The following is a 14,405-nucleotide window of genomic DNA, read 5'->3' as shown; positions in this document are numbered from 1 at the left end:
CCACGGAGGCTCTTCAGCATGCTCCTTACTGGACCTATATAACTCTCAGTAATCAAGTTGTGATGATTCTCTGCGAAGTTTATATAATTTTCTTTTCCGAATAACCACCACCATAACCTCTGCCATGCTATTGAACTTGACACTATCATTTGGAGTCACCTACTGAATTAGCTCAACGAAACATGAGCGGGCGCTTACCGGAAAGAGTGCCTGTTTAAGAAATCTGAAGCGCACACTCTGCTCCTCGAGCGACTGGCGTGTGTGCTGTGAGTGACTGCTACCGATAGGAGGTTTTTATTCACCTCATTGCGAGTGTCTGCTCTAAAGTCGCGAGTAAAGAGTGCGTGCTGATTTTTATTCACACCGCCCAATGTGTTTGCTTTAAGATTGGTGAAATTTTGATCAATACATGGCGCATCCTTTACCGGTCATTACATGTGCAAACAAAGTTATCAGAAGACATTGGAAAATCATGCTGTGTATTACATAACTTTGTCAGGAGAAAATATGGATTGCACGTTGAAGATGAATGCTGAGAGAGTCTTCTGGAAGGGATATCTCGAATTGGTTTGCGGGTATTGGTACTGAAGTGAGAGACTACTTTGCAAATTACTTCATTTCACCTCAAGGCTCAGTGTCTTGGGAATACGATACTACCAGTATTTTCTAACCAATGGCAGGTACAAGACTGCATTAATGAAATAACAAACGTAATATGACAATCTTTTCAATAACAACGTATGCATTCTTGTATTATTATTCGTGTTTTCTTCATTTTGGTTTGCAGTTAATATTTTTTTTATAATAACAAGTATATTTTTATTCAAACTTACCTTTAGTTTTCTTGTCCTTTGCTACCAGTTCATTCCAGTTTGGAATTAGTTTGTATACTAACTTCAGTACACAGTTTTTCTTTAAAATTACGATCACTGCATTTCTTTAATTGTTTATAATAAAAATATGGTCTTCTTTCACTTTTCCTTATAACTGCGGTACCTCAGTATCAATTACCGTTGATATACGTTCATCGCATCCAGTAGATTCCTGATCAGATATTTGAACACGACAAAAATTTCACACGACCGGTACAGGCCAACTTCAGAACTATCGCAAGTGGTTGCACGTTCATGCCTGTTCGTGTGATTCATTCCGTAGAGGCACAGTCGCGTCGCAGCAAAAATAGGACTTATTACAACTTTTCTATCGCTGATATTCTTTCGTCGCATGTTTGTTCACTTGTAATGAGTTATATTTGTGCGACTGAGAAATCGCTATTGGAGGCCGATCCATAGTGGAATTTGAACCTGTTTTATTGGTAGCACTGACGCTCAGTTCTATGTAGTAACTCGACTGCCGGTGCAGCCTGTGTTGAAGTAAGTACATTCATTACTTTTAATTGCTACCTTTAGAACTTTTTTTTTCTGTTGTAATATTTCAATTTCCGCAATATAATGGCATTTAATTGTAGAACTGATTTGTCTGCTGAATGAATCACCATTTCGTCACTTTCAACATGTTTGAAGACGAAGGAATTGATGCTAAAATTCTCTAGATAATTTCCTATTGCACTCTTTTCTTACTGTTAATTCTAGAAATGTTCAATAAGATTAAACGGAGACCCTGAGAATAAATGAAAGTAATTTTCTATCCTTATATACCTTATGTATTATTTCTGTTTATGGTTTCGGGATTTAACGTTGAGTATAGAAGCGGTGGGTTTGCATTAATTTTTTTCTAAGTCGTAAAGTACTGTACTTCTGTTCTTCTCTCTATGAGTACTTCTGAATCAGGTATTTTTCTTACATCACAGTCGCGCTGCTGTTAATAATGCTGTCTTACATGTCATGTAATTACGAAGGAGGCATAAAGGCTTCTCTCTGAGTGAAGGTGTAAACATTCGAGTAACATTCGAGTGGTTAGCACGTTAGAAGTTATAACACGACTTTTATGCCATTCATGTGTTAATTGACCATAATTAAAAAGATCATATTCGTTTCAGGGTAGTTGGAAATGTCATATTTCAGTGTTGAGTTCTGTTTCAAACTGGGCGTGCTGTGAAGTCGGATAAGAAACGAAGTGTCTTTCACAGAAGAGACGTTGTAGTATTTCTTGTAATTGTAACGATTTATTTACTGCGAGATATCTCTGTTGTCCCGTAATTAATTATATGGATGTGCCTGTGTACTATCGTCGAGCCAGGTCGTGAGATAAATTTGCATGCGCTGCAAGTATTCTGATAATGAGACCTTTTTGAATATACTCACGTACCGGTACCATGCTGAGAACTTCCAAAATTCAAATTGTAAGACGCAAACCCCGACCCAGTTTCGAAAAAAAGTGGAGTCTGAACACTGTATTTCGAGAGTGCTTCACGCACAGCGCAATGAGTAAGCATTCCGCTTCACGAGAACGAGATCCACAGACCGGTATTTTCATTACAAGCACATTTTTTTTTTTGCTAGTTGCTTTACGTCGCACCGACACAGATAGGTCTTATGGCGACGATGGGATAGGAAAGGCCTAGGAGTTGGAAGGAAGCGGCCGTGGCTTTAATTAAGGTACAGCCCCAGCATTTGCCCGGTGTGGACATGGGAAACCACGGAAAACCATCTTCAGGGCTGCCGACAGTGGGATTCGAACTCACGATCTCCCGGATGCAAGCTCACATCCGCGCGCACAAGCACATTAAAGAAGATACGCCCAGTAATATGTGCTTCTCTCTGGGAAGTGACACATTTCATAATCGGTTCTGTACTGACCGGACAGTTTTTGTTATTAAACAATTCTTTGAAATAAATTATTGTAATTTGTCCACCTTTTCAATACCATTATGCCTGTTGCTCACGGTAAAATGTTTAGTAAAATTTGTTGTACAATAAATTTTATAAAAATTTAATGAAAACAAGTTGTGTTGCTCACGGTAAAATTAATTTATAAAATCCGTAGAAACATCAGTATGGCCATGTATGAACTAACTTCTGAACTAAGAAGTGTATGTGCTGCCATCTATCGATAAACTTTTAAACCAAGAATCAGCTGTTCAACTTACAGTGTGTTTGAGAGTATGACTCCAACAAACAAAGTAAAACCCAATCAATCACTACTGATCTGCATTTAGGGCAGTCGCCCAGGTGGCAGATTCCCTATCTGTTGTTTTTCTAGCCTTTTCTTAAATGATTGCAAAGAAATTGGAAATTTCTTGAACATCTCCCTTGGTAAGTTATTCCAATCCCTAACTCCACTTCCTATAAACGAATATTTGCCCCAATTTGTCCTCTTGAATTCCAACTTTATCTTCATATTGTGATCTTTCCTACTTTTAAAGACACCATCCAAACTTATTCGTCTACTGATGTCCTCCCACGCCATCTCTCCACTGACAGCTCGGAACATACCACTTAGATTGAAATAATAACATTAAGTTATTTATTAGACCACCTAATCAATACAAAATCGTCTAATATCATCAATACGGACCAAAAATGATATTTATTACATGTAACATACCACTTAGTCGAGCAGCTCGTCTCCTTTCTCCCAAGTCTTCCCAGCCCAAACCTTGCAACATTTTTGTAACGCTACTCTTTTGTCGGAAATCACCCAGAACAAATCAAGCTGCTTTACTTTGGATTTTTTCCAGTTCCTGAATCAACCAATCCTGGTAAGGGTCCCATACACTGGAACCATACTCAAATTGAGGTCTCACCAGAGACAAATATGCTCTCTCCTTTACATCCTTACTACAACCCCTAAATACTCTCATAACCATGTGCAGAGATCTGTACCCTTTATTTACAATCATATTTATGTGATTACCCCAATGAAGATCTTTCCTTATATTTATACCTAGGTATTTACAATGATCCCCAAAGGGAACTTTCACCCCATCAACGCAGTAATTAAATCTGAGAGGACTTTTCCTATTTGTGAAACTCACAACCTGACTTTTATCCCCGTTTATCATCGTACCATTGCCTACTGTCCATCTCACAACATTATCAAGGTCATTTTGCAGTTGCTCACAATCTTGTAACTTATTTATTACTCTGTACAGAATAACATCATCTGCAAACAGCCTTATCTCTGATTCCACTTCTTTACACATATCATTGATATATATAAGAAAACAAAGGTCCAATAATACTGCCTTGAGGAATTCCCCTCTTAATTTTTACAGCGACAGATAAAGCTTCACCTACTCTAATTCTCTGAGTTCTATTTTCTAGAAACAGAGCCACCCATTCAGTCACTCTTTTGTCTAGTCCATTTGCACTCATTTTTGCCAGTAGTCTCCCATGATCTACCCTATCAAGTCAGTTGCAATACAGCCCAATTGACCTCCTGAATCCAGGTTTTGCTATATCTTGCTGGAATCCTACAAGTTGGGCTTCAGTAGAATAACCTTTCCTAAATCCAAACTGCCTTCTGTCAAACCATTTATTAATTTTGCAAACATGTCTTATATAATCAGAAAGAATGCTTTCCCAAAGCTTACATACAATGCATGTCAAACTGACTGGCCTGTAATTTTCAGCTTTATGCCTATCACCCTTTCCTTTATATACAGGGGCCACTATAGCAACTCTCCATTCATTTGGTAAAGTTCCTTCATGCAAACAATAATCAAACAAGTACTTCAGATATGGTACTATATCCCAAGCCATTGTCTTTAGTATATCCCCTGAAACCTTATCAATTCCAGGTGCTTTTTTAGTTTTCAACTTTTGTATCTTACTGTAAATGTCATTGCTGTCATAGGTACATTTTAATACTTCTTTAGTATTAGTCACCTCTCCTATCTGGACATTATCCTTGTAACCAACAATCTTTACATACTGCTGACTGAATACTTCTGCCCTTTGAAGATCCTCGCATACACACTCCCCTTGTTCATTAATTATTCCTAGAGTGTCCTTCTTGGAACCTGTTTCTGCCCTAAAGTACCTATACATACTCTTCCATTTTTCACTAAAATTAGTGTGGCCACCAATTATGCTTGCCATCATGTTATCCTTAGCTGACTTCTTTGCTAGATTCAATTTCCTTTTTCAATTTCAGTTTCTCCTTACTTCCACAGCCATTTCTAACTATCTCTTTCCAACCTGCACATCCTTCTTAGTGTAAGGGCACACAGGAAGCGATGCGGCGCGGGGCGGTCCGGGCCGGTATGAACAAGTACGTACTAAGCTATGGGACTGCAGAAACAAACAGCGACTTGAAGCGAGCCGGAGTGGCGCGACGCGGCGCGGGCCAACTTGGAACAGTCGAGTTTGTTTTCTTGAGGCGGGTAGACGCGGGCTGCATGTTGTACCACGGACGGCGAACTATTTATTAACGAGGTATTTGCTAGACCGCCTATTTGGCAATCGAGGCACAAGCATTATCGCAACAGAGGTGTGATTGAGAAGCTGTGGGATGAAATAGGAAGAGCAATGAATACAAGTAAGTACCTAGCTATATTTCGTAAAACAACACAGAATCCTGGTATGGTTATATAATGTTGATGTTAGACTATTTCTAAAGAAATTATTTTCAATTCAATTCAGTTCAGTTCTATTCTAACTACTATAGTTTATGAAATAATAAAGTTAACCACACTTTTAGACACTATAGTCTCCTCTCAAAAGTCTGTGTTTTTAAATAGTTGGCAAATTTATCTCTGATCTCCTGTGCTTGAGATGTGTATCTGTTATTTCTCCTATGTTTGTGTAGAGTTGTGGCTTCTCTGAACACGGGGTCATTTTCACCATCTTTGTCCTTCACAACATTGTGGAGAACACAAGCACACTTTATTATTGTTATAGCGTGGTGTACTGTCGTTTCAATGTCTTTCTGAAAAATGCGACATTTTGGGTAAAGTATGTCGAAAGCACAATCAATACACCTCCGAGCTCATGACAATCTATAATTGAAGGTTGTTTTTGCAGGAGTCAGATCATTCTGCGCATATGGTTTCAGCAGGTACGTTTTCAATGGATATGCTTCATCTGCAATGAGAACGTTTGGTAATATTTCGAAAGAAGTAGGAAGTTCGGGGGCATATTGAAAGTGTTGTTTTCGAGGCTTGCATATAGTGAAGAAGCAGCAAATGTACCGCCGTCATTCTACCTACCTTTCGCACCTACGTCAATGGCTAAGAATTTGTATTCCGGATCAGACACACCTTGCAGGACTACTGAGAAATACCTTTTTTTAGTTCTAGAATTCCGATCCAGAATGTGGAGGACATTTTATTCTGCAGTGCTTTCCATCAAGTGCTCCTACACAATTTGGCAAGTTCCATAAGTCCCAAAACCCCGCTCTTGATTGCTTTAATTATTCAGTAAAGGCCACGGGCATGTGATCTTCCACTAGGTCTTTTCCACAGTAATTTGCACGAATCTATCGCAATAGACTTCACGCTTCAGTATCCCATTCAGAAGGAATAAGCCAGCATTTGAAATGAAGCACCTGTGGCTAAATACCTAAAACAAAATCAAATTAATATATCAGCAACAATAGTTGTAATTTGTTATCAAAATATATGTAAAAAACATTTGGTAGATTTTACAGCAACAGGGTGACAGCAATTGCCGTTTCCCTTAAAAATGAAGTAAGTTATGAAATTAAATAAAACACTAAGTGATAAGGACCTCCAACGCTGCCAGTTCTAAAGATAAAATTTATCTATACTACGTAGTATAAAAATGGGGGTAGTGTCTGTTCCTCTTTTACTGAAACCCGGCTTGACCTACTACATCAAGCTACCCCATTAACTCAGAAAACAAGTTTGTTTCAGAAATGTTTTTACTTTCTTTCAGAGGTTGAAGCTTGAAGTAAATGGAAGAACATGAGAGATCATTACAGAAAGGAATTGGAAAAGACAATGAAATACAAATCTGGTGATGCCGACGGTAAAACGCAACTTTCGACCTGGCCATTTTTTGAGTTGCTCTACTTTTTGAAAGATGAGATGAATCCAAGTACAACATCTGGAAACCTGAACCCGTCTCCTATGATTTCATTCCCGTATGCCAACGACATGAACTTCGATGAACTTGATGATAGCGGCGATGGTACGCAGTCACAAAAACAGGACAGTGTGGAGGAGATAGAAGGCGAGTGTTCGACTGTTTCATCACGTTCTGAAAACTCCCACAATTATGTCCCACCCTAAGCTCAAGTTTCGGTTCTCAAAATCCCCGTAAGAGGAAAATAAATGTGCAAGATGTCGTAGCAAAGAAAATGTTACTGGTAGAAGAGCAAAAAGTCGAACTCCTTAAAATATTAATGAACAATGAGCTTGCTGCCTCTTTTTAAAGGTATGTCACCTTTAGAAAAGTTAACAATGAGAAATAAAATTACGCAGCTGTTCATTGATGCGAAAATGGCTAAATCAGATCAAGGTGGTGCTTTTGGAACATTTCATTACATCGACGAAGAACGTATACCTTCTAATCATGAGACTCCACAACAGCAGTGGTAAAATATAAAGAAATATCTACATTGAAACAGTTTGTGTTTTACATTGTCATTCAAAAAGTTTCCTCAGAGGATCTTTAATTCTGATTTCATTTGTTTTATAAAATGTCATGGCTCCAATACATTTCGTATATTTTAAAAAGCATGTACTCTAACCTTCATGTACCACCTCTACCAGCTCATTTATTTTCAGTTGCAAAAGTAATGCTGATATAAGCCATATGAAACTGACTTACCTCAGACAAACAACTATTGTCTCCTCTGGACCGATAGGTTTTCTCCAGTTGGTTGGTTGTTTTCTTTTCCAGATCGTTTTTAACTTTGCTAAGGATATAATCAAATGATGATATTGACATTCTTGTGTAACGTAAAAAGTGTTCCTCGTGCTTTCTTTAAACTGGAAATAAGTGATGATACTCTCCATGAACAGCTCTCGTCAAACACACTTCATTCACCCACCCTCTCCTCCGCTGTCGCTTCAAAATTGTCAATTTAAAAAAGTTACTTGCACAGAGGATACTTGTACGTGCAGCTTTGTGCAGTGCCATGTTGTTGATTACCGCCTGTACGATATCGCGTCCTGTGTGTGCAATACCCGTGCAGATGACGCGCCGCCCCGGCCCGGCACGCCCTGAGCCGTGCCGCGCCGCTTCCTGTGTGCCCTTACACTTAGTATCTTTACTTCCCTGTTATAATATAGTGGATCTTTATCATTCCTTACCACCTTTAAAGGTACAAACCTATTTTCACATTCCTCAACAATTGCTTTAAACCCATCCCAGAGTCTGTTTACATTTTTATTTACCGTTTTCCACCGTTCATAGTTGCTTATTAAAAACTCCCTCATGCCTGTTTTATCAGCCATATGGTACTGCCTAACAGTCCTAATTTTAATCTCTTCCTTTCTTTCACATTTATTTTTAATTACCACAAAAACAGCTTCGTGATCACTAATCCCATCTATTACTTGCGGCTTTAGCTGCAATTATATGTTGTACAGTGGTAAAAAGGTAGAAAAGAAATGCCAGGAAATGCTGGACTCGGGATTGGGTAAAAAGAAGAGAAGAAGGTAGAGGATTGCTGTCCTTGATTGAAAATGAGTTGAGGTTAGAATACCAGCATTCATATAGGAATTTTCTAAGAATGGAGGAAGGCAGTTTTAAGAAACTTCTGGATCTTGTTGGTCCCAAAATTATTCGACAAGACACTAACACGAGGCAAGCTATTTCTCTTGAAATGAGACTGCAAGTGACACTCCGATTTCTGGCCACTGGAGAAAGTTACACCAACTTGATGTATTCAACTAGAATACCATTTGGAACTCTAGCACGTATTATTCCTGAAACATGTAGGGAAATATACTCTTCACTGAAGGAAAAGTACATGAAGGTAAATATTTGAATTTATTTAAACAAAATAATTATTAAAAAATATTACATAAATATGTACAATATCATCTTTTAGGCTGTGGGAACTCCTTTCCTAGTCTGTATTTAGTAGGCCTAATACTTTCAATTGAGCATCCATTATTGCTTTTTGAATTTTATGTTTGGTAAGAATTTTAATTTTTGTGTCGGTAAGAGCTCTCAGTTCTGAGGCAGCAATTTGCCAAATTCATCGTCTGCATCTTCAGTATTTGACACTGAGTGAAGCACCTTTGAAGCCTGAAGGAGGACATCGTCTTCAATCGACCCCTTCTTCCGTTTTTGTGATGTGCCTGGAAATAATAATCATAATAATAATAAGCTAATTCACAGTGATTGCATAAATAATATGCATGTTTCTGAATTAATGTCACTGCATAATATCATAATGTGAGTAATTACCCTACTACAGTATACCATTAATAAGTTCTGGAAACCATTAACTTCCTAGAAAGTCAAGAAGGAGAATTTATCACCAGAAGATTGTCAATTTTCTTTTTGAACTCAATTACCTACAGTGTATTTTAGTTGCCTCAACAAATTGTTTAAAATATTATGTTTTGATATTTCTATAAACATATATAAGCTACCTGATGTACTTGCTGCAGGCTGTGATGTACATGATTGATTGTCAGTATTTTCTTCTTCATATACAGTCAGCATCCCATTGTCATCGAATTTTACAGAGTCATCAGGCAGAGTAACCTTTAAAACAAACACAATTTTTTTCAGGTTCCAGATACTGTGACTGGATGGCTTGAGATTGCACATGAATTTGAAGAGAAATGGAATTTCCCTAATTGTTTGGGTGCATTGGATGAGAAGCATATACAGTTTGCAGCTCCTAGATCAAGTGGTTCTCACTATTATAATTATAAGGGTACTAACAGCATTGTTTTGCTTGGTCTGGTGGATGCCCATTATAAATTCATATACATTGATGTTGGGACCAATGGACGAGCAAGTGATGGAGGTGTCTACCAAAACAGCACCTTGTTTGCATCAGTCCAAAATAAAACACTGAACATTCCTCCCCCTTGCAAACCTTCTGAAACTGAGTGTGAAGTGCCATATGTAATGATTGCAGATGATGCTTTTCCCCTCTCTTCCAACCTAATGAAGCCTTTTGGGTACAGATGGCTGACAAGAGAGCAGAAAATTTTCAACTACAGATTAAGTAGGGCCAGATGTGTAGTTGAAAATGCATTTGGCATCATGGCAAATGTTTTTAGGGAATTATTGAGTAAAGGACACTCTCTGTTGACAAAGTGGAATCCATTGTCCTTGCTACCTGTGTATTGCACAACTTCCATTTGGAAGAGAACAGGGGAGTTTATATGCCACCTCACAGTGTGGATGAAGAAAATGTACAAGAAGGCAGCGTGCAATTAGGGGAGTGAAGAAGGGATCTCATCATGGGAGAAATCCAGAGGCAAGGTGGAAACAGAGTTTTGCAAACACCACTAAGTATCAGGAACACATTGAAAGACTACTTTAATGGTGTAGGCAAAGTATCATGACAAGATCACTGTGTGGATAAATTTCGATTCTAGTTATTTATAACAAACATGTTAATTGTATTTCTCTGTGACTGTCATTTACAATATTGTGTTAAAATGGACCCTTCTTATAAATGTAGGTGTACAGTAGAGTTTCACATTTTAAAAATTAATTTAAGCCCATAATAGCATAGTGAATAGATACTTAGTTACCACTCTTTGAGATGAAAGTTTAAATTCAATTTTCTTTCTACTTTTGAAATTATGAGTTAATTTTAATTTGTAAGGGTGTAGTTTTAATTAGACAAGTATGTTTGGAATGATGTTTATCACAGTTGTTCCTCTTAAGGTTGGCCAAATATTTAGCTACTATTCTTGTAGATTAACATGTCTGTGTCTGTTAGGTCAACAACCCAGAGGCTGGTTGGATCCTCAAATAGCATCACCAAAGGCTATGCAGTTATAGGGAAACCACAAAAATCAATGGCAGTACCGAAATGAGGCATACTAGGCAAGATGAGGAGTGAGGTAGTTTGCCATTGCTATCCTCACTGGGCCAGACAGTGCCAATGTAGCACAACTAACCCTATGAGCAACACCATCCATGACACTCAGACACACTGGTTGTGCTCTGAATGTCATTAATCAGCACCACCCATACCCCAGCAGTTTCCATATTGTCACAGCCATGGATGAGACTGGGACTTCAGTGGAAGCTACACTTTGCTCTGGCCTGTGCCAAGAGATGGATGCAAAATTACTGTAACCATCAAGAAATGACAGCAGGCAGTAGATTAACATAATTTGTAATATACCAGTATTAGCCCTTGTAGACTGTTTCAACACCCTGTACTTTGCACAGCCATCGATCAGCTTTCAAATAGTACAGTACATGACATAATAAAAGTGGTATGGAATTAAATAGAATTAGTGCAGGAATTCAAATATTAACTTAAGTTATTGAGTGTTTACAGGTATTTTAATTTATGGTGCTGTCTATCATTAAATTATGATTTAAAGTAATCCACCTAAGCCTAGTTGTCTTTACTGCATTACAGCCTACATGAATGCTCAGTAATTAAATTGTGTACAGGTTCTGTATTGACTATTATGATCAAAATAAGTATCTATATGTCCACCTGTTCAATACTTTTATAATTTAATAGTATCCTTAGATTATTTCACATGGTCCATGGTTACTGGTTACCGTGTAAAATAATTTAAAGAGACTATTAAATTATGGTCCATGGCTACCATGGCTACCATGTAAATAATCTACAGAGATCATTAAATTTTAAAAGTATTGGATAGGTGGACATATATTTCTTTTGATACAGAATATTCCTCTTACTCACACATACTCCCTACCTTCACAGCTTATGAAGGAATACAATTTGGCTAACCCTGAATTTTACATATGCATGGATGCAAGAGGTGTGTATCCCATGTCTCAGAAATATTCAGACATAACCTTGCATCCCCCATTGATAGAGTTATTGATGTTTGATTAACTCTGACTGTCAATATCCTCCATTGAAATTAATACATTTATCCCACCACCTACTAGAAGAGTCAATCATACCATGCTGGAAAATTTGTGGGTCAGGAAGACAGATAGCAAAACAAAAGGTGGAGTTTCACATTCAAAGAACATCACTCTCCTACTCACAAAAAAAATTTAACTTTCATATTTAAATTTGGTTGTTGCACAGGTCACATGTGACATGACTATCTTGTAACCTATGAAATCTAGATTTAGAAATAAGCTTTACCTGACTGTCATCACTGCTACAAGTTGTATTTATATCCAAATTTGATTTGCTGCTCCTGGTAGCAATATGTGGAATAAGGAACAGCATACGGTCATACCAAGTAAATGTTGGTTTGTATACTTCATTGCCACCCATTCCACTGTGTAAACATTTCATAACCTTATTCCTGAAAACAAACAATTGAATGTAATCTACTACAGTAAACTTGCAGATTTAAATAAGTCAGTCACGTTTTAATATACACTAAAGAACAAAAAACCTGTTTATTGGTACACAGTAGGCTGTACATTAATAATTACTGCATTTAAATTTTTGACAGGTTACCAAGTCAACCGTGAATGCTTGAATAGAACTAGCTTTACTATCTGCCATATTATAAACTTCATATCAAATTTAAAGAAAAATCAATCAATCTCAAATAATTATGATTGATCAAATTCAGTACTAATCTCTCGTTAGTGAATTGAGTTCGAAGCCCGTTTATCTTCGCCTTCACATCAGCCGGGCTTGTATTCGGCCGAATTTGTGACACAATTTCGGCGATTGTGTTTTCTGCCTCTCTTCTTGCATTTCTGTTGTGGTAAAGTGGCGTTTTAACCTCGTACAAACATGGATATTTCTGGTATTCGTCCAGTAAAACGCTAACAGCTTCATTAATCCACCCGGAACCTGCCATTTTAGAAAGAAGTGTTTGTTTGCAATCGAGCTTCGCAATCTTCTCACGACGTAGCGCCAGTATCATCATGATGTCAGCTTCGCTGATTGGTTCATTTCGTAAAATTAATTTTACGGAATAGAACATGTGCTATTTTATGAAAGTTTTGTCAAAGGTTTTATAAAACTTAAATTTGACCGTGAGCAACAGAAATTTTATAAAATTAAATTATTGTACAATAAATTTGACAGAAAATTTTACCGTGAGCAACAGGCATAGAGCAATCCTCTACCTTCTTCTCTTCTTTTTATCCAATTCCGAGTCCAGCATTTCCTGGCATTTCTTTTCTTCCTTTTTACCACTGTACAACATATAATTGCAGCTAAAGCCGCAAGTTTTGCTTTATTTGTTTCAGTCATACTCTCAAACACACTGTAAGTTGAACAGCTGATTCTTGGTTTAAAAGTTTATCGATAGATGGCAGCACATACACTTCTTAGTTCAGAAGTTAGTTCATAGATGGCCATACTGATGTTTCCACGGATTTTATAAATAAATTTTACCGTGAGCAACACAACTTGTTTTCATTAAATTTTTATAAAATGTATTGTACAAATTTTACGAAACATTTTACCGTGAGCAACAGGCTTTAGACTATCCACTTACAACTAGTACATGCCTGGCTATTCTGTCCATTATATAGTATATACTTCTTTTTTATAATTTTTATTAAATAATAGAATATTAGGATACGAGCTCTGTGATTCAAACTATAAAATGTGACTTTTTCCTTGTGATTTAGAGCTCAAGGTACCTAATTTATGATTTATTGACTTCTGATTCTATTGTAAATTTGTTAGAGTATGGGAATTTAAAGAGTTAAGTTATTCTAGTAAAACTTTACCACAAGTGATGGCAAAAATATAATTCACGTGTATTTAATTAAAAAAAGTTTGTTTTTCCAAGTTGTCTCTATAAATTCCAGCCAAGATTCCCGAAGCTGGTGGTGATTCCATTGGAAGGCTCTTTTATTGATAATTAATGTGAAAGAAAAAGTCATTTATGTCTAGAACGAATTTTAAAATATTCATAATCACAACTTTCTAACACCTCCTACATGACGTCACATAGACGCACGAACAGCGGCCGCGCAGCCCGTGCCGGCGGATCCTGCACTTATACCAAGAGTGCTAAAACCTAATGAAGAAAAGAATGAAAACAAGTGAGACATGGCGGAAACAAACAATAAGTGATTATGGCGTGGTTGTGGACCTCTTAGTCTTGCAGTGTGTTTTAATTTAAAAACAGGATGAAATCACTGTGCTAAAAATTCAAAATGACTGTCTCCGTTGAGTCACCATCACAAATAGTTAAGAGGGGAGCGAAAAACTTGAGAAACTAAGTTTGAAAGGAAACTCGTGCCAGGTAAACTGTGTGTGACACATAGTGGAAATTTAATGTCAAAAACTTCATAACTTGAGAAACTAAGTTTGAAAGGAAACTCGTGCCAGGTAAACTGTGTGTGACACATAGTGGAAATTTAATGTCAAAAACTTCATTTTAGGGTCCGTATTGAATGGAGATTTACATTCAG

At 37.3% G+C, this 14,405-nt stretch overlaps 1 protein-coding gene across 3 annotated transcripts in view; it reads left to right on the top strand.

The window, feature by feature from the left end:
- The first annotated feature begins 1,257 nt into the window (after positions 1-1,257).
- LOC136875836 (gastrula zinc finger protein XlCGF57.1) overlaps positions 1,258-14,405 on the top strand; it is a 161,649-nt gene continuing 148,501 nt past the window's right edge. For all 3 annotated transcript variants that reach the window (XM_068228030.1, XM_068228029.1, XM_068228031.1), the window contains exon 1: positions 1,258-1,373. The gene's annotated coding sequence lies outside the window, so the exon portion shown is untranslated. The remainder of the gene's footprint in view (positions 1,374-14,405) is intronic.

The sequence above is a fragment of the Anabrus simplex genome, chromosome 6 (assembly GCF_040414725.1).
Source record: "Anabrus simplex isolate iqAnaSimp1 chromosome 6, ASM4041472v1, whole genome shotgun sequence".
Taxonomy (NCBI): Eukaryota; Metazoa; Arthropoda; class Insecta; order Orthoptera; family Tettigoniidae; genus Anabrus; species Anabrus simplex.
This window is presented reverse-complemented; position numbering and strand designations above follow the sequence as displayed.